Genomic DNA, 22,913 nt, shown 5'->3' with positions numbered 1-22,913 from the left:
TCCCCCACATTCAAGGTCAACTACAAAGCATCTGCACAAATTGCAACCAGTTGTATGAATTAGTGCGAGGCTAGCCATCTCTAGCATTGTTCCTCTAATATGTTCTCAGAATTTCTTATATTACTTGTTTATTTTATCATTCATTAGCAAAGTTTCCCCTGTATTTTTTTCTTTTTAATCCAACTCAAGCAGTGCTGGAGAGCGCCAAAAGTTTATTTCAGAAAGAAATTCAATTTACAAATTGCTTTTGCGAGAGATTACTTTTTAAAATGAAGACGCTGGGGGGAATTTTAAGTGGCAATGTACTACTTTCCTTTGGAACTGTATTGTACAGCACATTGTAAGCGATTAGTTTATACATTATCGGCCCCCAGATTCTTGAATACACTAATACAGTATGGTACCACTGTACAGCCCATAGGGGTGGGATTCTTACATACATACCTTACAGACATTGAGGTATCATTCTCTTCAACCACAAAAACCTTATTTTAACCCAAATCTTCATTTCCTTATCCTCACAAGTCTCACTTGCCTTTCTGTCTGCATTGCAGTGCCTTGGTAGCAGTGCGCGTGCACTTTGCACAAAAAATTGAAAGTGTAAAGACATTTTTGTTCCCACTGATGTGGTGGAAAACAACTAAACAAAATCTACATCTAAAATCCAAACAGTATGTGAAAAAACCTTCATTGAGGCCTTCATTTTGTCAGTGGCTTCACAGATTACAGCAATTGTTCTCAGAGCAAAATCCCTGCCCAGCTCACCTGAGAGCTAGCCTTAGCTGCAATGGTTAATGTGGAACTGGAGGGGTGTTTGGGAGATAGTAAGGAGTGCAGATATTAAGCTCTATAAGGAGTGCAGAGGAAAGAGCCAGTGACAATGTTATCTAGTGAATTGAAGCCAGAGCTGCATTGTATTATAACCAGACAAGCAGTGTAGCGAGGTCACATTACATTTTTTAAAATGCACATTGCATTACTTCTAGAAATATGATGTGTTTGAGGGTTGGTGGACTTGCTTATTATCCACAGTAGGGCCAGATGTCCTGCTGTTTTCAAAGAATACTGCCCTTTAAAAAAGCAAGAGTCATGTTTTGCATTACCAACCAAACGCTTCCTGATACAGACATCACTTGCAGAGGAAAGCAGATCTCTCCTCACAGCTAAAATACATGCTAAATGCTTACCTCTGTTGTGATGGAAGAGGTGAAATTCTGTTAAACGGTGAGAGTGCAGGGATTTACTAATTCAGTCAGGAGCGCACATATTGAAAGCACTAGCCTGTCCATTCAAAAGCAAAGAAATTTCACAAAAGGTGAGGGCAAAAAACTAAAATACAGGTTAACTCTAAAATGCATCTCTGGTCAGTGAGATTTCAATCTAGACATATGGATGTGTGGATGTATAGGAATACACATATACAAGATGTATATAGATGTATATAGAAATACACCAACGTTACAAGGACATGTGCAGTTTAGCTTCAGATATTTGATTTAATTTCCATTAAAAAGCTAATTTAGTTAGTGATGCATGAAGGAGCTTATGATATTGATAATATACTTGGTGGATGTTGCTGAAAATAAAATAGTCTGTTACAGTTTTATAATAAATCCTATCAAAGATTTCACAGAGCATAGTAATGAAACCTTTGTGCTACCACACGTTTGAAATGAGTTTAATCACAGGTAATATAATTTCATTTATTCAGTTTAGTAATTAACTTGAGCTGAATTATGAATTCTAATGTTGTGAAACAGGATTCAATTTTAATTAAGAAAATAAAAATCAATACAACTGCCTAAAAAAAAAAAGTCAGACCTTGTCACTAATTCATTTCATCAACATGATTGCAGCTACTGGAGCACACAAACCAGGCGGTAATCACTTTGAAAGTTGGCAGTTTATTTTCCTTCTGTGACATTTGTGACATAAATGCAGCTTGTTAAGCTATGACTATTTTATAAATATTAAATTGTTTAAGCGACGGCTTTGATATCCCACTGCTGACACAACTGGAAGAAAACTTACATCTTGGTAGAGACACCAATGTGGTAAATGCCAAAATGGGATCCTCTTGTTTGTAACCTGTCTTCTTTTTTTATGATGTTTCCTCAGTATGATCTCAAATATAAACATGGTTTTGGGAAAAACTTGGTCTGTGAGAACAGTTAAATGTTAAGGATATCATAATGTTATCTGGCCTAAAATACTTCAGGCAGACTTTAGGAAAACAGCTTTCCTTCATGTTGTACATTAAAAGTATCCCCTCTAGTAGCATTAATATTTACAGGAAAAAAAAGGCTTCCACAAATAGAGTACAGGAACGCAAATGAAGCTTTTTTCCCCATTGTGGAATTTGTGATCTATCTATAAATACTGGAGGACCTCACAAAACGAGCAGCCGTAGTCTACTGGGAGTAAGAAAAACACGTTATCTCCAACTATCCCACAAGTATGAGCAGCTGTAAATTTATCTGATAAGATCTTGGAGTTTGTAACCGTTTGGTGGGTAAAGTAAAGAGTTATGTATAAAAACCAAGTCTTCTCTTAAACTAATACAGGAAATATCGGCCTGCGATTTGTTTAAGATGAAAATTCTAAAACAAAATCACAGTTATTACTGTGATAAGCTGGTGATTGTGAAACACTTGATATTTTTGCCATCTTCCTGAAACTAGGGGGAGGGAGTGCATCCACAAAATAAAGACCTTCTAGCTGCTCAGAACAACCAAGTTCCTCAAAATGTGTTGTGTCAAGTATTCGATAATAAAATAGTGCCACTTTTTCCCCCCCTTAGGTCAATGATGCAATCCCTTCTCAATGCACTTGTATGAATCGTGGTTAGGAAACACCCTCTTGTTCTCGGGAGCTTATAACTATCACTGAAAGAGATCTGTCTTGTGCTGAAAATCTGGCCTAGAGCCAGCATGCAGCAGCACTGCTGTTTTCTCAAACTGCCGTGTGAGCGCTGCTAGATGTTAGTCTTTACACTGGCTACAGAGGACTGGGTTGAACATGAATATAGCACAGCCCGTTCTGGGCCATGGAATTATTTATTGGATATAATGGATAATAATACCACTAAACGCTCACACCTAGTATACAATACAGAAAAATACCATAGACCTCTCGTAATCTTTAATCTATTCGTTCAGTTCATCGTCCTCTGCTGAAGCCCAGGCACCAGACAGTGGGCAACAGAGCCTCTCACATGGAGCTCACTGCGACTACGGGCATTTTTGAATCTCGCTTTGAAACTCATCCTGCACTGAAGCTTGTCATGTATAGGCTCTACTAAGTTCTTGTCGTGTACTTATACGAGTTCTGCTCCTGGCTTGACTAGGCCAGTTTTCTGGGCTTTGCCCCCAGTTTTTTTTCTTTCTATTGTGTCTGTGCTATTGTACAGCATGGTGAACTCCTTTTAAAAGATCTCACAAAAATAACTCATTATTCCTAACGCAAGATTTGCAGCAGTGATCCAAATCAGTGTAGTACAGCTTTGTAGCCAAAGAAACGAGACCAGACTCCACTTTAACTCCACTCAATCCATAACATAGTTTATTACAAGGGGCCATCAACATACCTTTTCAAAAAAAGTTATTCGGACTTTCCTTACTTAGATATGTGCAGTGGCAGGTATGAATAAAATAGCTACACACATTGTCTTTTGTTTGTGGCTTTGCATAATTGCCTTTAGCTCATGAACAGATTTCAAGGATACCAACCATGTTTTTCAGGAATGAAGGAGAATGACAAGCACTACAGATCTGCTAATTGTCAGTCTGGGCCATTCGCAATCTGTGCGGGCGTTGTAGAAATATTATAACTATGCAGAGAAAACGATTCTAATAGCACTATAAGCCTTTTCGGTTCTCTCTACAGAGACCCAGAGAGACTCAGCTCCTTAGACAGCATTCAGACAGAAAAGCCATTTGCTACACAAGAGGAAAGCAGGAATCCTTCACTTTGATAACTGGGGCTCTGGAAAAATACATAAAAAATACACCTGCAACAGGATTTTCATGAGCTTTAATCTTTCCGCTCAATTAAAAGGAGCTGAGGTTATGATGTCCTTAAAGTGTGTTATATTTCTTTTACCCCAGACTTGTTTCTGAATTTGATTTCCACTTGCAGAACTAAAGATTCAATTATGTCCCTGCCCGCTAGTGACCGAACTATAGCTTTGATTTGATGTAAAGGACTGCTACAGCCCCAGACATGTTCAGACACTAATGACAGGAGTCCCCTATCCATTATCAGACACTGCTGCTGAAAACCCTGCCTGCCTTCAGCAGTTAATAAGCAGAAGCAGTCCTGCCACTTCCACTGCCTTCTCAGGAAGCTTCCTGAGGATGACACTACAGACGGCTGTCTCTCTTCATTTCTCGAACAGATTGTTCCCTCATCACAATATTCTCCCGATCCAAGAGAATGCATAGAGCATTTTTTTAAATTGGGCTTTCACAAAAAGATTGTGGTTTTCAAAAGAACACATTAACACACTCTTTTACAAAACTGAACTACCCTTTTTTCCCCAAAAAAAAACATATGGAACGATGTACCGTACACTGTATATACAGTAGGTGTCCTGCCACTCGGACGGAGAAGCTCTCTATCAGGGGTAAGTAGAAACATTTTGCTTCCATCTTCACAAGACCATGCATTTATATGTAAAAAAAAACATACTGTACAACTGCACTCAGAGGCAATGGTCATACTTAAAGTCATTTGAGTAAGATCATCAGTCAGATCATGCCAACAATGTGCAAACGCTCCCTTCTCTGCAACAACACATTTTCAAGCCCACACACTATCAGGCAAGGTGTCACACAGCAGCAGAATTTTAAAGTGTTTTGGTGCACTTAGCTTCATCCTTCAGGCTGCTGAACTCAAGATTCTCCCAACAATTCTGCCCCGAATTTCAATGAACCTTGCTTAATCAGACAGAAAGAAAACAATATACAAAAAAGAAAATGCAAAGCTTCATTGTAATGATGGTAAAAATGTTTTCTTTTGAAATTTAGTTGTGGCTTAATTAGCGCTGAACAATTGCAGCAGAGGTACTTTGAGTGTGAAAAGCTTTGAATAAGACATTACCAAAAGCATTTGTTTGTTTATAAAGGCCTACAGAAAACATCAGTGTGGGGCAGACATGCACTCTGGTTGTTTCCTGTTGGTGCCTACCGTCCTGCTCTTCCTCAGGGGTATCACGTTTTTCACATATCTATAATTTAGTATATGTTGGAGTAGCACATGTGATCACAGCAACAAAATAGCACTAGGAAAATGAGGATTACCCAGGTGTCGAGAGGGGGAAAGCATTTCTAAGACTGCTTTCCATCGGTTATACACAGTGTCTCTAGATCAGCATTGTGAATGTGTCACTGTTCTCCTACAGTATAATTACAAAGAAAGCTGCTGTCCTTTAAATAACATTATTTCTTTATATTAAGAAGGCTTTGTGATTGTTTAGAAGGTTCTGGAGTGTGAAATTACTAAAACTATGTCAAAAGGAGTCAAAACAGTCCCTAGAGTTTCTTTACTGCTTAGACAACTTGCTCAATGCTTGTTCTCGATCTAAACACTTTGCCACATTGAAACTGTCTAACAACATTCTCACACCCCCGTCATGGGCACAGCATAGCTTTTCACTTTTAAAATTTACATTTCGAGATTTATCCGCCTGCTCTCCAGTTGTTTTCTCCTTCCCTCCTACTTTGCGCTTACAGGTTACGAACCCAGATTTCAAAAGATGTAATGCATAATGACTAACAGCACACCATTTTAATTATATCTGTGCTGCTCAATCCTCCAGAAAGATTTATTTTTAAAAAGGAATGCCAATTATATGCTTCCCTTAGCACGTAGAAATGGACTGAAAATGTGCAGTAATGGAAAAAAATATATCAGAAACCTCAATGCTGTCTTGAACCCTTTTCTTTAAGGCCATATGAAATTCAGAATACATTTTCACTGGCTGCTCCCCTTGAACATTCTTATGAGTCCAATGAACCCTCTAAATTATGCACTGTTAAACTCCAAAGAGAATGATTTAGGCTCATTTTCTGAACCTGAGAGTGGTTCTCCAAAGAATATCAAAGCACAGAATACACTCACAGGAACTTTTTGTGCGAATTTGTTTTTATTAGTTATAAATCTTCACTCAAGAACAAAATAACAAAACAGTGGAATGCAATAGCACTCACCGCCCCCAGCTCTACAGGTATATCCAAAGAACCCTGAGACCAGCCACCTAGCCACCTACAACAGGGGAACTGAGAAGAACTTGTGGAAACTACAGTGTAGCACTGAAAAGCCTCCAAGTTTTCCAGTACAGGCTGTGATTTGAGTTCACATTCAATAGAACTGCTAACAGAAAGCACGAAAAATATCCCTGTGTACAAGAGGGGACAAAGAAGAAACCTGTTGTTTCCAGAACATAACCACATCTGGATATTCCGAAAACATGTAAAGTACCCAAAATAAGTGGAAAAAGTTGTTGCCAAATTGCACACAAGAGATTAGGTATTGGCTTAATAATGATAGCATCTACACAAGATCAGGTCCAGAATGCTTTCACAAGATCTGACGTATACCAGCAATCGATTTCCTCTGTGTTTCAGGTTTCTGGTGGGCGAGGTTAAGTGAGTTAAGTGAGTTAAGGTTAAGTGAGGTACGGGTATACAAACAGGGGGGGGGGGGGGTAGTTATGGCGCATATCTACCAATCTGGAAGCACACAAATGTCTAGGAAGGGGAAAGTGGAAGTCACAATTGATAAAGCCTTTCTTAAAACCAAAATTCATCTTATTCACTTCTAGACCCCTATTATACTGTACATGAACTTTAGCTGGCAAAATATGAACTGATTCATAAAAATTCACCAAAAGGCACATGATATTAAACAGCTATGTTAAATACAATCTGTGCAAGTTTTTACTTAATTACTATGACTGCCAGAGAAAGATTAAGAGCTTTTTGAACCTCACTGAATATTGGGGGAACGGTTTATCAGATAACTGAAATAAAACAACCTGTTAGCAAGTCTAACACAGCAATATTTTTATTTTCTTTGATAATAAAACTTTTGCATATACTGATTGATTTCCTGATTGATCATCACAGGTGTGGGAGCGTGTAAATTTATATGAGAAGTCTGCCCCACAAACCCGTTGAGTGTCATCACTTCCTATCACATTTCATAATACATTGCATCTGGAAGACTGGAAAGGTTGTGGAAAACCAAGAACTACAGTATATAGCTAGAACATTCAGTAGTGTGTATATATTAATTACAAATGTCTCCAAAGTCAACAACAAGAATGATTATATGAAAATAGTAGCCCAGTTCGGCAAGAATAAACTCACATGTGAAAGAAACATTAAGGAAACATTAACAAAGGGACAGACTACTTACTTTTGAGGAAACACCATTTATACTAGACCTACTTAAAAGATACTAACATCATAATGCTAACATTAGCAGTCCTTAAAGAAATTATATGTCCTGGAAGAAGGACACAAGTGGTAATTTAGATGACCCGCTCATTTTAAAATATACTTTCCTACCCGCTGGATCCCCTGTACAAAACTACGAGAGCATTTATTTAATTTACACCGAAAAGCATTCAAGTGTTGAACAGCGAAAAGATTGTTTGGATATCTTATAATGCTGCATTGAGTTCTGGCTGAGCAATGTTGTTAAATGTGGTACTGTATCATGGTATTTTACAGTTGCTGTACTGTATTATTGTCATATATGTCATAAGCCAGGAGCTCTTGATGTGTAAGACAATTCCCTTAGGGGCGATAACGGTTAATTCAATCCAACTATGTGTAAGTACATTCAAAACTGAGGCCCTTTTTCTACCCAAAGGATTGTGGGAGTATGGAAGAAGCTTAGCTGTCATATTGTTAAAGGCGATATTCCTTCAAGAAATGTGTGGTTGAGATCCTCTGATCAATTAACTGCAAACTAACAAACTGGCTTGAGGGCCTCCTCTCGTCTGCAACCTCTTCACTGTTCTTAAACATGCGGATTATGACCTGGTGAGAGTTCTAATATTTAGCTGGCATTTTTCATTTTAAGATTATCCTTTAATCAGATTAAAGGTGTATCAGAGGTTTTGGAAACCGGTTTGCAGCCCTGATCAAACTCAAACAGCCATGTCTCTCTGAAAAATGCTGCTGGAATGCCTTGCTCCAGAAGTTTCCATGCCCTTCAGAGGATGCGTCTTACACGGCTCCCAGAGTCCTGGTCGCTAAGCGAAGCAAAGCAGCACACGGGCCCTTTGAGTCTGAAGTAATGGAAAATATGCTGGAGTTTATGCTGCTTTTCAAAACAAGGAGCGGTGCCAACTCACGAGCGAGAGGGAAGGAGGGAGGGTGAGAGAGTACAGCAGGAACGAATGGAAACTTGAGCCAGTGAGGCCTTTTTTTTCTTTCATTCTCAAACTGGATGGTTATTTCCATGGCTCAAAAACAAACAAGTGGAAGGTAAAAAAAAAGTTTACCTTAGTCAGCACACAGTCTGTTACTCTTAAAAGCTGTAGACGGCACAAGAATCTATGTGAAATATAGGCAGAGGGTTTGGATCAGGTCTTTTTTCTCAGTATATTGATAAGCTGTAAAGCATGTCAGCGTCGTTCCAACACAGACTTGCTATCGATTGATTTTTTAAGACAACAACCGGGATGAACCAAGCCAAGGACACTGAATCCACACTGTCCTTGGTTTGCTTATCTACTGCAGCCCTTTTGAATTACATGGGATACACCAAATCAGGGAAATAGATTGATCCGGAGCCCTGATGGCAAGTATAACCGCTTCCCAACATTTCTTTCCATAGACATCTGCTTGACTTCTTAACTCAAGAAACATCTGTATACAGCTGCACACGGGAAGATTATACCAAACCTGTTGTGCAATGCAAATTCTAAATATCAGCTTCCCAAAATACTAACACCTCATAATAAAGAAATCACCAAGTCCTCCAAAGTGTCTGCAGCTGTATTCTTCTTCAAGGAAAAATCCCCAGAAATAACACAAACTTATGGTATAGTGTGCCACCACATGTTGCTAACAGTGTATACGTACTGTATTATTAGGTAACACTGTGTATTATTAGTGCTCTATTCATCTGAAAGCAATAATAATGACTCAAGATGCCTTACGGAAGCCAAGGTTTGAGGCTACTGTATTATATTTTTTTCTCTCCGTTTTCCAGGAATTGAATTCCTGAAGTCCGAATTCCTGGAACTTCTGAGTGGGCATCTACTTTTTGGTTGGGATTAAAGCTCCCTAATAAAAACAAAGATTCCAGTAACTTTATTAAAAGAACCCTACAACTCCTAGACTGGGGAGAAGAAGAGAAAAACAAATCTTTTAGAAGCCGTAATAATTGCTCTGTGAAACTCAGACATTCATCGCGATAAATGCCAAAACTGAACTTTGAAATATGAAAGAAATGTAAATAAACATCTCAAACTATTTGAATTTCTTACTCTTGAAAGGAATGTGCCACTTAATCCACTGTGTATTAATGTTCCTGGAGTCAGCAGGTCTTCCACACTCACAAATGTCACAACACCGTCAAAAAAAAAGAAACCGCAGGGTTGATGTCACATACCCTAAAGAAAAAGTCATGTTTTTTTCCAGGACCTCTGGGGCCATGGCCTTGACAGCACTAACTAAAATAAATCGGGTTCATTTTTTTAAATTATTTTTATTCCAAAGCAAAACAGCAAGCCCCAGGGCTATAGCTTCCACCAGGGAGTTCTGGAGGCCTCACACAGTCTGACCTGAACTCAGCAAGGAGGCTTAATCCACACTGTAAATCAGGTTTTCTTGATCCGGGACATGCCTGAGAAATTTTCATAAAGGATTTGCATACAATGGAAAAAAAAGTGCTCCCACCACAGACTGCCGGGTCTTAGAAGTGAGCATTTCTAAACAGTGGTAATGTTATAAAGAGGGCAGACTGAAGTGGTCCAACCATGTCTATAATTATAGTACAGGAGGAAGCTGGTTTCTTTAAGTGCAGATATGACACAGAACCATGATATTCAGAATGCTGACAGGTGTCTGAGGCCTTGATTAAAATGGGGCTTTTATTCAGGAACCGCCAGCGACCTATTGAGTCAGTGACTCATTCCTTTAGATTCATCAGATTTTGCCACAGCAAAAACTTTCCTGACCACTCACGTCCCTCCTCGCTGTTTAAGAATGCACTGCTCTGCTTTTTCTCTTATCTGCTCTATCTCCTGGTGTCTTGTGGAAAATTTGCTTCCTTCCAAGTACCCTGATGAATCAAAAACACTGAGTCTGCAAAGAGGAGAGATAATGGCTCAAAATACATTTTTCTAATTAACAGCAAATTATAATTATGATTATAAAAATCAAACCTTTGAATCACATTTCTCCAAAGTACGTTTTATTCGTGCCTTTTGAGGGACCACATACTGTACCTGCCCTCTTCAGACTATGAACACAGAATGTGCGTTTTTGTTCAGCAGGGCTTCACCTATATCTACAGAAAATTGCATTTGTCAGCTGTGCCAATACATTCTGTACATTTCAAAATAGTACTTTTCTTGTATCAATCTTTTATTTCAGGACAGGGATATAAATACGCTTATAAGGCAACACGAACCTGACCAGTTAGGTTCAAGTTGATTCATGTCCACTTTTTCATTCTGCAAACATGCATGTTTTTTCTCCATTGTTAAAATGACTCCTGAAACCCATTCATATTGTTCAGAAAAAAAAAGATGTTTTGTTTCTTTCTTTAAAGATTGCTAAAAAGCTATTTCAGCTGTGCTTAAATTCTTTGATATGATTGGTTATTCTTGAACACTGTAAACATAAAACATTCCTATCTCTGTTTCCTTTGTCTGCCTGCTTAAAACGAACCTGTATTGAACTGACCGGTCGTCTGCCTGTCCAGCTGCGTTATGATAATCCACACAAGTAGCCCGTACTCCCGGGACACGCACAAATTTAAATCCAGCTTTTTCTCCAGTGGAACCTCCTGGGTAGGAAATGTAATATATTTGATGATAAAAGCCTCAGGTGTCCCCACTACTGCACGAAACAAAAATCAAATAACTTCATTGAGGTAATATTGGAAACCCTGCTGGAAAAAAAAATCCCATCATTTCTGTACAATAAAATCATTGTCTGCGAGATTTCCTCACACAAGCCATATGACAAGTGTAGAAGGGACACCGGCAGTGGCATTATTTTCCACTCTATTGCAATACGTCCACAAATCAGATCAATAGGCTTACTGTAACAGCCACCCATCACTCAGATCCCTATGTCGGATATTGCTTTGCTTTCACAGTGGGGGAGGACACTGTATGCAATAGCAGAAGCATGTTTTACCAGGCACCTCAGATATTTTTTAAAGTACGGATGTTATACCTTACTTCCATAAACAAATCTCCCCATTTCATGAGACTTTAAAGCTAGAGACAACATTAAAACAACACAGAAAGTTCCTCATTTGAGGTATACAAAAGAGTTTCCCACAGTTAACACCGTACATACAGTACACAATTCTCTTGACTCCTGGCAGAGGACTCTTCCATCATTATAAACCGTCTCTGAGCCTCACCATTGACATTAAAGGGTGATCGTGCCTTTTATTATTCATCAGCGTCTTCATACTTTTTGCCATCGGTCTGCGAGGTCCCGGAACTTGGCGCGCTGCTTGCTAGCCCTTTCAGCTGTCCATTGCAGCTGCAGCGGCAGGTCGCGAGGCCCCGTGTCACCCCCCTCCATCTCCCTCTGGGACGCGGCACCATTGCTCGCCGTGCACCTCGGCGCTGCGTGCGTCACTGGCTGTCACCCCCGCGACTGCCCCACCTGACATCTGAGCCACCCGTCGAGACAGCGAGGGCCGCAAATTGACAACGCCAGTATATAAAACTTGCGTGACGGACATGTGAACACGACCGAAAGCCCTTGCCTTCCGCTTGTATATGTCAGTGCTCATATCTGTCCCCTAACCTACCCAACCCATGTCTGGGGATCTAGCATAGGAGCTGCTGCGGCCAAGAAAATGAATGTGTGCAAGGTCGCCCAGAGAACAACAGAGCAGGCTACTCCAGATCTTGCACATCTCACTATCAGCCAATTAAAAATAAAACTCCATAAGGATGAAAATATTGTTAAAAACCTTTAGGCATAGGTTTTCCTTAGGCATTGCAATTGTCATATAATGCTCCTCTATTTCTTCTCATTCTGTTGAAAGATTCTCCGAACAGAGTAAAAAGATTGCACTATGCCTTTGCACAAGTAGGACTATGCCTTGTGCACAGATGCACAAGGAGACCCTAAGCCAATAAACATGCTGTTGTTTTGGTTGGTGTATGTTGGCACATATGGATTCCATCACCCTCATGCTCCTCCTTGACATGCTTACTAATTAGCGCCCCGGTCAATATTTCAATATTTAACAAGATCAACAGGTTTCTAGTTTTGCAAGTTTCTCTACTGTAAGTGCAACATAGAAACAACTGGCAAGTAAAGGGATGCATTTAATGTTTATTGATGGCAAAATGAATAACATACCCATACACAAGTATGGGAAAGGTACAGTATAAGAGGCTTGTTAAAACCTGGACACACATTTCTATAGCAGTACCCATAAATGTTTGTTATGGCTTTACTAAGTCATGTGAGGTGAAATGTGCAAGAGTGTTGTCAATACCTGCACCCAAATCACATAATTACATTTTTAGATTCATTTAGTATAAATCAACTGTGTTTAAGCTATACATAAAAGAAAATGGCTTTCTGTGTGCTTGTGAATTACCATAGGGAAGAATTATGCATTATTTCTCACTGATGCTAACCAGAAAAGAGAACACAGACATTGGAAGATTAATGCCCTTCTTAAAGTAAGTTCAAGCTTCTTAAAATCCACTTAATAATCAGAACTTGGCCAAAAAACGAATCGGTGGTAATTCATTTATGATCTGACAAATAATACAGCAGAGCGACTTAGCTACACAACCTGGTTGTGAAGCAGAGCAGTGATTTGGAAAACGTTCAGTTTTTCAAAGAGAATAGCTTTAGCTCAGTTACACCAAGAACATGGCCATGGCAGCTACACCTTAGCCTGAAATTGTTTAAGAGGATATGACCATGGTATGTTTCAAAATCTGAATAACAAAGCACAGCATTCGTGTTCAACCTGTATCTTCAATTTACTTGGATGCTATGAACAGGATTTCATATTCTAATTAAAATGGTAATCAGTTCCAGTGTTTTCCCCCCAAAGCATTTTCATATTCTTAAAAACATATTCAGCAAGAATCTGCTAATTCTCTGTCATCGACGTGTGCAGCTAATACCATTGAAAATCTCCGTGGCTTGCAGATGGGATGTTAGACTGCAGTAGATTCAACGAAACATGAAACTTTGCAGGCATACAGACAAGGCTGTCAAAATCATTTCTATGTTCTTTTTATGTACCGCAATAATACGTTATGCCAAGAACTTAATTTGCCAGAAAAGGTTTTGGAAATGAGGGATATTTCCCAAACACCCAGAGTTTTATCTCATACAATTATGAGACAACCAGAAAAACTCATACCATACATGACAATGAAACTAGGATTCCCACAGAAGTTTTTTTTCTGAAACCTCTTTGACATCCACTCGGATGTCGACAGACTTGGTTTCACTGGCTGGCTACGATGTGGCAGACCGCCTTGCTGGCTTCCTGCTGCATTGAAGATATGTTTTTTTTTTAACACAAAAGCGAGTTGAAAAAGCCTCTGCACACTTTACAAATGATTTCTCCCAAAACAAAAAGCAAAGATGTGAAAAGGAAGTCTAAGACACGTTTAAACCCTGATCAATCAATCTTCTTGTGCGCCCTGACATTGATATATGTTTCCCTGCTTGACCAAAAGACCGCCCTCAACTGGGTCAGCCAGCTCTTATCATTACTCCTGACCAGCCTGCGAGCTTTCTGATTGCTTACTGAGCTGTGTGGTATTGGCTCTGATCCTCATAAATAAGAGTGGCACATAAAAACCTGCACAAAAAGGAATGTGTTCGATCTCATTCAACCATAAGGGGCAATTTCCAATACACCATCCAGTCCAATCACAAGAGGATATTAAACTGCGTATTAAATAATTCACAGCCAGTAAACATGACTAAATTACAGAAAAAGCCTCCCATGGCGAAATTATGCTTAAGTAGCATATAACTCCCATGTCAGGTTATTAATCTCTCCACTCACATTTTATTTGACTTTCTGAAACGAAATAAAATGACAGCTAGCCATCATAAAGAGAGCGAGGGAGAATGAAATCAATTCCCCTCCACAGCTGCAGTCTCTTTTAAAGCTCAGCGTCTCCAACCTATTGAGTGCCTCCTCAGAACTGTCAAATAGTTCCCGAATGATGGCTCTCCAGCCAAGACAGCAATTCGACAAGCTCCATCAACAGGAAAGAATCCCCATCCTACCCGAGTATCTTCTAAGACTAATTCTCAGAGCATACTGCAATTACTCAATTACTGTGTGGGGGGGGGGGGTTGAAACTTAATTGATTCTAATCGTTGATTTGGAAACGTGGTGTCAACTCCTGCCCTGTCAATTAGCTATAATAATAATTAAATCTAAAGGATAATCACTAAATATACTAAGCAGGCTGAAGTTCAAGTTATAACAGTCAAAGCAATTTCTGCCAGGAAAAGTAATTTAGTCAGCTATCATACAGCCAATAAAAGTCCCAAGATATATAGTATACATAAATAATGAATTGTAAGTCAACAGTTAGGAAGACATACAGTACACCACTTCTGAACTGCTGGTCAAACAACCTCTTGGACACTAAAGAAACCAGCTTGATTACCTACAGCATTTCACTCCAGGCTCAACAAAAGCTGAGTACTGTGCTTCAGACTCGCTCATAATAATTGCCACGATCTTTCTTCTCACAGTTACTAATATATCAATCTTCATGCACAAAGACAAATGCCCGAAGAAAAGAAATCAAAATGTTATGAATATGTCCAGTTCCTACAAATACAATACTTTGGGAGTATGGTCAAAGCATTAATAAGTATAAGTCCAGTTTTGCACAAAGACTTAAACCAAGGGTCAGAATCAACAATTCCACTAAGATTTTCATTACTGAACATTTCATTCTGATCTTTCTGTGTTGCTGACAGGTTGCAACAAATTTGGACAGTGCTGGCTGCTATGCAGGGGGATTCTGCTTTTCTCTGGCAGATGACATGTGAAGGGTGACATTTTAAATGCCAAGATCAAGCTTGGACACCATCATTTATCTAGGACTCAACTAAACAGGGTGTTAGTGTGATCCCAGTGATTTAAACCCATCACTACACTCACTCCTGCATGTTGACTTGTGGGAAATCTACAGCTTCGGCACTAATCCTTTCCTGCACGGGAATCAGCAGGACATTCTCATACTGTACATACGCAGTGCAAAGATTTATGCAGCCCAGTCATTAATTAATTATTCGGTAACAGCAGAAAACAGCTCAGAAATGGTTCTATGCCTTGGTTACCCAGCTGGGAAGCTTAAAAAATTACACATCAAAGCCCAAAAACTAAAAACTACAAAAAAATATGTTGCAGCTCCATTGCTTAATTGGGGACATTTCAGTATGAGCAGATCTTGGCTGTAATTGAAAATGTAAACATGTAACATGATGCTCAAAGGAAGAAAAAAGACAACGACTGATCTATAACATACCATGCAAAGGTATTGCACCATTGCACAGTTTTCACTTTTTGTTGCTTTAAAGTTTGCAGTTACTGTATGACACTTTGAAGTGGCCATTAATATTTATTATGTACAAAACCTTCTCTACACATTCAAAACAAAAAAACAAAAATAAGTAAATAGTTAATGTGAAAGAAAAAAAAAAGAAATTCTAACTTTTTGCTGTAGCAAACCTAAATCCGTTCGTGGGAACAAAAATCTCTTTACAAATGACCCCAAAATAGTTGAGTGGCCTCTGTCAGTGCGCAGGAATGACGGTTCACAAAATGGTCACAATAAATACCCCTATCTCTGACAGATCCCTCAGTCAGGTAGTGAAATTCAAGTGGAGACTCAACCATGAAAACCGAGGAGCTGTCAAAACAACTCTGGGATAAAGTATAAAGGCACAGATCAGGGGAAAGAGATAAAAACATTTCAAAACCCCTTCATATATCCACCATTTTGTAATTTCACAAAATGAGAAACTACAGGAAAGGTCTGAATACTTTTGCAAGGAATTGAGCACATAGAGATACAGGGACTGATTGCTGAAGCAAACCTGGTTATCTCTTTAAATATTTATTGGAAAGATAAATAACTCTTTGAAGAGACTCTTCTAGCTCAAACACCTGCAGGAGTCTGCTATTTGCTCAACTATTCTAAGGCAGACCAAAGGATTTTAGCATGCAGGAAGGACTGTTAAAAAAATGAAAAGAAAAAAAAATCCATTTGACTGCTACTGGCTAGGGATATTTCACATTTTGAAAATGTCTTTCAAGGGCTGAAAACAGTTTTCAAACAGTTGGCAAAACTGACTTCCAGTGAGCCCGCTCAGCAGAGGAGACCCATTTTGCAACAGATTGGTTTGAGATAAATGCTGTCTTGGAATGTTTAGCCAATGAAAGAATTCAGCTTTAATGATTAACTCAATGAGGATGAGAATGTGACATAATTGTTATTTTTAACAGGAAGAAACCAGTAGCAAGGGTAGCACAGCCTTTATTAAGTCTGTAACAAATAACTAATAATATTTTTAATCTTACTAATAAGGCCTGTAATGACCATACTGTATATTGGCCATTTATGCAGCACTCTGTTTCAGTAATAAAGTAGTAATACTTTTGTTTACAGGAGGCACCCAAACAGGCAATACCCAGTTTTTCTAGGTTGAATACTTATTTATATTGATGTTGTCATAAAGGTCCCAAAGGGAAAACAGAGAGAGAGAGGCAATAGTCTAATTTAACAACCTCTGAGACTGTGTCGGTGTTCATGGCCTGTGGTGAGAATGTGCAGGGAAGGTCTCAGAGCTATAAGTGCTGCTTCCACATCCTGAGCAGAACCTCCTCAATCCAAGCAATGCCCCTACACCTTTTAACGGACGTCCACACAAAAACAAAAACACTATATTAGTCATTGCTATTTTGGATTAGAGGGCCTGGCTCTGGGGCTTTCTACAAATCCAGTCCAAAATCATGGTTTTAAGAAACATCTGTTCAATAGAAACCATTTTCTTCTGCACAGCTCTGTTGCAGAATTCCAATCTCTCAGGACTACAGTCTCAATGGTTTCCTCGGGCTCCTTAAAATACCAGGAGCTTTAAAACATAGAAAAAAGGGTTAATGTGATCCAATTAAGAAACAAATTAGTCCCGGGGGGTAAGGATTGCTTGGATCAAAAAGCGGAAGCTCCTGTGGTCCTGTGTGCATACCTGCCGCACAGAAATGTTTCCACCACCCATTACAGTCTCCACAAAGAGCATCGCAGCTGGGTCTGCCCACAGCATGAGGTACGGGACTGTTATCTTTACAGCCCCGCAGAGCAGATGGAACTTTGTTTTAAAATAACTGCAAACTGTAAAAGAGAAAAGGTTTCAAGCAATTCTGACAAGCCCAAAGGTAGCCTGTTTTTGATGGGTCAGTGGTTCTGCGCACATGCTGGGCCAGCCAACGCAGAAAAACACCGTGAGCAGACCCAGCCTCCGGATGGCTGTGGAAAACTCAACAAAGACAGCCAAAACATGAGCTATCCCCATACTTATAATACATTTCATTTGCCGATTTGTTTATCAAAACCAACATTAAAAAAAATGTAATTCTTTGTTCCATTAAAACCTTGGAACCTACTGTTTGTACATGTATAGAACTGGGTCTGTTGGAGAAGGCGAAGTAAAGTGCCGTGATCCACTGTATGGCACCCTGGTTCCCTCTACGTGAACTTACAGCCAGCAGCCCAGAGCCCTCACCACTACCCCACACCGAGGTCTTTCTATTTACATGGTCATTAAAAATCCCAGGACGTTTCTCGAAAAGTGTAGGGGTGTAACTGGCGCACGATGGCTGCCATCGCATCATCCAGGTGGGGCTGCACACTGGTGGTGATGGAGGGGAGTCCCCATTACCTGTAAAGCGCTTTGAGTGGAGTGTCCAGAAAAGCGCTATGTAAGTGTAAGCAATTATTATTATTATTATTTACTGTCTGTGTCCTATTACCCTAATGTTTCATGGATTAGAAACATGCCTCCAGTCAGCAGCTGGAAGTGTAGGTTCTCACTGGAGGAGCTGCAGGGGGTTACTACAACATATGTGCGGCCCCAAGCTAAGCTGATGTACTCTACAGCATCTTTGGGATGCACACTGAACAAGCCAGGATCAGAAAGCATTGTTTCTATATTAACCCTCTGCAGTGAAGCAGTAATGTCTTCACTGCATGGCAGTCAGCAACATGGTCCCCATCACCCTGAGCTGGTAATCTGTATTTCAATATACCTTTTCTCACCAAGCAGAAAAGCAATTTCTACAACTTAGCAGCTTTTATTAAATCACTATTATTTTATTTTTTATTAAATGTTTACAAAGGTCACTTCCAGCACCCAGTATCAGTGACCTCACTGTTGCGTATGTCTTGCTTACATCTGACCCAGACCCATTCCGAAATTAAGCTCCTGAACCAAGCTGACTCTTCTATGTGGGTGTCCCAGACAGACCAAGTTCAAGTTCAAGTTCAAGTTCAAGGTGCTTTATTAGCATGACCGATAGGTACAATCAGTGTTGCCAAAGCAAATAAAAATAATAAAATTAACATAGAACAAAACAAAAAATAGAAGTAAAATAAAATCTACAGACATGTTACAGACATTTACAACAAAGACATATTAGACCATCCCACTGACTCAGCTTGCCCCTTCCAGCTGTGACTTTAGGGACACAAAGGCGTAAATCCTATGGTCTGCTACAACTATAAATATAAACTGACATTTTAATTAATAAATATTAACAATAATGTTTCACGCTGATGCTGTGGAGGTCTCAGGTGTGGAATGATGTCTTAAGACATAGAACATAAGAAAGGTTGCACATGAAAGAGACCATCCACCCGTTTAGTAGTTACTAGTTGACTGATCCAGGGCTCTCATCTGGCAGTTTCTTGAAAGAAACCAGGGTATCACCTTCAACAAAATGTCTTTGAAGCTTATTCTACCCTCCCTTGAACCTCTGGGCAAAGAAGTGCATCTTTTTCACGGTTTCACACGGACTCGTACGTAGCCTCCACTTGTGCACTCTGGTTCGTGTTTCACTGTTTACTCTTTCCTTGAGAGGGAACGGGGTGGTGCAGAAGAGAGCTAGTCAGGCAACAATCCACAGAGCACTCAACGTGGGAAGGCTCTTCTCGTTCTTGGGAAAAAAGGCTCTCGTGTTCAAAGGCGAAGATTGGATGTCAGAGAAAGTGACGGCTCCCCAGAGGGGCTGACGTGAAAGCCACACACTCCCGGCTTGCCTCGGTTGTGAGGAGGCAAACAGACCACTTGTGCCCCTCTGTCTGCACTGCATTCAGTCAGGAAGAAAGGAACATTCTGACTCCCTGAATACACCTGGACTGTGACCTTCTACTGGCTTGTGTTTTGGCAAAGACAAGAACAAGAACAAACCCCAAGAAGCACTGCAGACTTGAAAGGATGAGAAGCTGGGTCTCTAGCTTTCGAAAAAGAACAAACAAAACAATATATAACCAGACCATGTGCGTCACAGCTGGACTCTTAAAATGCACAAGAGCCCAAATTGTAGACTATGAGGTCAGACCCCAGATTTAAACCACTGTCTCCGGCGCATCTCTGAGTGTGTGAGTTAAACTGCCTAAACAAATGTCAAACTTGCCAGACTGAATGTCTGGTCACCTGAAGTGGACAATTTGAATGTACTTGAGAGTCAAGAGTGTGATGTCACTCTATCTCTGTGCACGATGAGCCCTGTAGCGAGAGCATTACACCAAGTGCCTACATTTGCCAAAAACCCAGACAACATGATGAATCACCCGATCTTGTTTTGTATCAGATTAATTTACAGTATAAACCAAGCCTTTCCGTGTTACATAAAGAAGTGATCACAATCATGCCTAAAGCTACAGATCACTCATCTTTTTAATTAAATTACTTACTGTGAGGGTGACCTTTATTACTGTATAAGGGAAACACACTATTGGTTGCTGGGTAAAGGCAATCACTCTAATAAATAGAGCTGATTCCTTGCCAAATAAAATGGTGTCAGTTCATTCTGGCCCCAGACCTGAACTAATCAGCAAGGTGTTTCGTAGTCATGTCCAAATCTCGGATGGAGTGTATCTGCACTATATGCTGCAATTCCTCTAGAGAAAACAAGAGAGCCTATTTAACAGACCGGCCAGTATTAAGAGTGGTTCACACAACATCCCTTTTGCCAAATTTCAAATAGATTAGGCAAATGTTGACACATCTGACAGACAGAACAACCTGCATCACTATGTAAAATACTATGGTATAGGGACCAACTACAGTGCATGTGATTCAGAAGTAACTGACAAAATGGCTTCACATAATCAGGCGACATCCACAGAATGGCATACAGACTTGAAGTCTGAATGCAGCTGGGCCAACCTACATTTGTTTCTCAAGGACAATCCAAAGATGCTTTGTTATGTAAATAGTCTTTATTGCACTAATTGTCAAACTCTAGAACGGTAATGAGATTCGCTTTTTGTTCTTATTCACTGTAAGTACAGAACACAAACAGTACAATTAGAGCCTTTTTTCATTGCTTCCTTGTATCCATATTATATGGGGTTTTATTTCATTCTATTTATTTTTATGTAACATTTCTGGCTTGTGCTGGCCTTATTGACATTTTATTAATTTATTCATCTTGTTCACCTAAAAAAAACCTCTTACCTGTATATGGCAAGTCATTCTGGTTAAGGGCGTCTGTTAAGCAAATAATAATGCAATTAAAAGTAAAACTTTTGCTTTTAAAATAATGGCTTTTAATAAATATAAGCTACTGCCATATACAGCATGTAATTGCTCCTATGTTACTTGTTTACATGGGTGGCATAGTGCCACAGTGGTTAGCATTGCTAACTACCAGAGCTGAAACCCTGGGGACAATCCTGGTCCTTGGGTGCTATCTGTGTGGAGTTTGCATGTTCTCTCAGTTTTCCAGGTGCTTCAGTTTCCTCCCACAGCCCAAGGATATACTGGTAGGTTAACTGGCTCTGTCCAAGGTCTTTTCTGCCTTATGCCACTTGCTGGTTGGGATAGACTCTGGCTCCACTACAACCTCATCCTGGATAAAGTGGTTAGAAAATGGATGGATAGGTTTTACATGGTAATTGAATTTTGTACCTCTGGCTGTAATATATTATGACTACCTACAATCCTCGTCTGATACCTGCACACAAACGGGGCAGGATATAGGAATGAAACTCTGCAGGAGCAGTTATATGACATTCAATGGCTTTCAATGTTTCGAGTGACTCACAATGGCACAGAGGCGCAAACAAGGCTGAAATGGCTTTTGAAAAGACAAATTGAGAGAGCAGCTACATAGCTGGCTGCAAGGCCTTAAAACAATGTATAAGCTTTATAGTACACTGTGAGTGAGAAGACAGCAACTGGAGCAACTACACAAGATACACAAAACCTATCTTTTTGTAGCTTTCGATGCCATGCCAGTCCTTTTCTGCTCTGGTTATGTCTGTTTTTTATTTTAAAAGTAATGCTTGGCAAGACACCTTCAGAACTGGCTCTCTGCTCAGAAGGAGCCCCTTTAGCCAATCTGCTGGGTCCAGTGTTTCAAGATCCAGGCCTGCAGCAGAGGACTAAAAACCAAGGTGCCTTAAGCATTCATCTGCTCTCAATGTCCCCTGTCTCTCCGGCACACAACCCCCTCCAGACTGATATGGAAATGTTTAAACGCAATGTGACAGGAAGCACACACTATTGATTAGACCAGTTGTCCACCCTCCTTCCCCCTTTTTTCCATTTCACAAAAGTCAGTGGAGGTGCTGTACTGCCACGGGTATAACAGCCCACTCTGCTCCTGACAGGTACTGGAACTGGCCAGAAATTGCAAGCTTTATCCCCTTACAGCTTATAACAGAACTGCATGACAGAAGAAGGTTGTTCCTTTAATATGTGTAGGAAATTAAGCTAAACTACAAGTAAATTGATAGCATGTTTCTGTTGTGCCTATTTAAGCAGATTAACTCATCATTACTTTTAACTCATACACCCTCTGATTAAACACATCATTTTAGCAGCCATTTTAATCTTTAATGCATAGAGCCACATGCTGTACAATCATGAGCTACAATATACAATGCCCCTAAAACAGATCTGCATTCAACTGAATAGTGTCATGAAAACAATCCCTGTTTCACATGACATTCAGAGGAAGAAGTTCAAGTGCTCTAGGGGGAAACTGGAGTACTACCTGTATGAGCGTAGTGCAAGCACAGTTAAGCTCGGACTCAAATCCTACCACACTGCAACAGAAAGTGAAAGGAAACCCATTTCTGTACTTAATATTCCTCCTGTCCTGAATTTTAAAATCAATTTTGATAATTAAGAAGGTAAGAAGAATGAAGGTTGATAAGGACACCAAAAATTGGAGTGTATCAACACGATTGCAAAAATAACAGCACGGACCACAGTAATAAGTTTAGATAGGACATTTATATTCGAGAACAACAAATACAGTATCTTCACATTATACAAGAAGATGACCGTGCCATCGCCGAAATTTACATGATATTAACTGATAATGACTTAATTTTTATAAGCCTTTCCTCCAACTCCTCCACAGGTGCCCCACTGGTGCCTGATTCACCTTCGTGATTAAAT

The 22,913-nt window shown here is 39.8% G+C and overlaps 1 protein-coding gene and 1 non-coding gene across 7 annotated transcripts in view; one reads left to right on the top strand and one right to left on the bottom strand.

Annotated features, from left to right (window-relative positions):
- The window catches only part of LOC148646067 (sodium/calcium exchanger 1-like), a 175,385-nt gene that overhangs the window by 96,396 nt on the left and 56,076 nt on the right, over positions 1-22,913 (bottom strand). The window lies entirely within an intron of this gene.
- On the top strand, positions 4,990-5,053 carry LOC148646068 (small nucleolar RNA SNORD36). Its single transcript, XR_015928017.1, has one exon. It is a non-coding gene; the product is annotated as a small nucleolar RNA SNORD36 (small nucleolar RNA).

Source organism: Lepisosteus platostomus, chromosome 17 (assembly GCF_059453375.1).
Source record: "Lepisosteus platostomus isolate fLepPlt1 chromosome 17, fLepPlt1.hap1, whole genome shotgun sequence".
Classification (NCBI taxonomy): Eukaryota; Metazoa; Chordata; class Actinopteri; order Semionotiformes; family Lepisosteidae; genus Lepisosteus; species Lepisosteus platostomus.
Note: the sequence above shows the minus strand (reverse complement) of the source record. Positions and strands in the feature narration are given on the sequence as shown.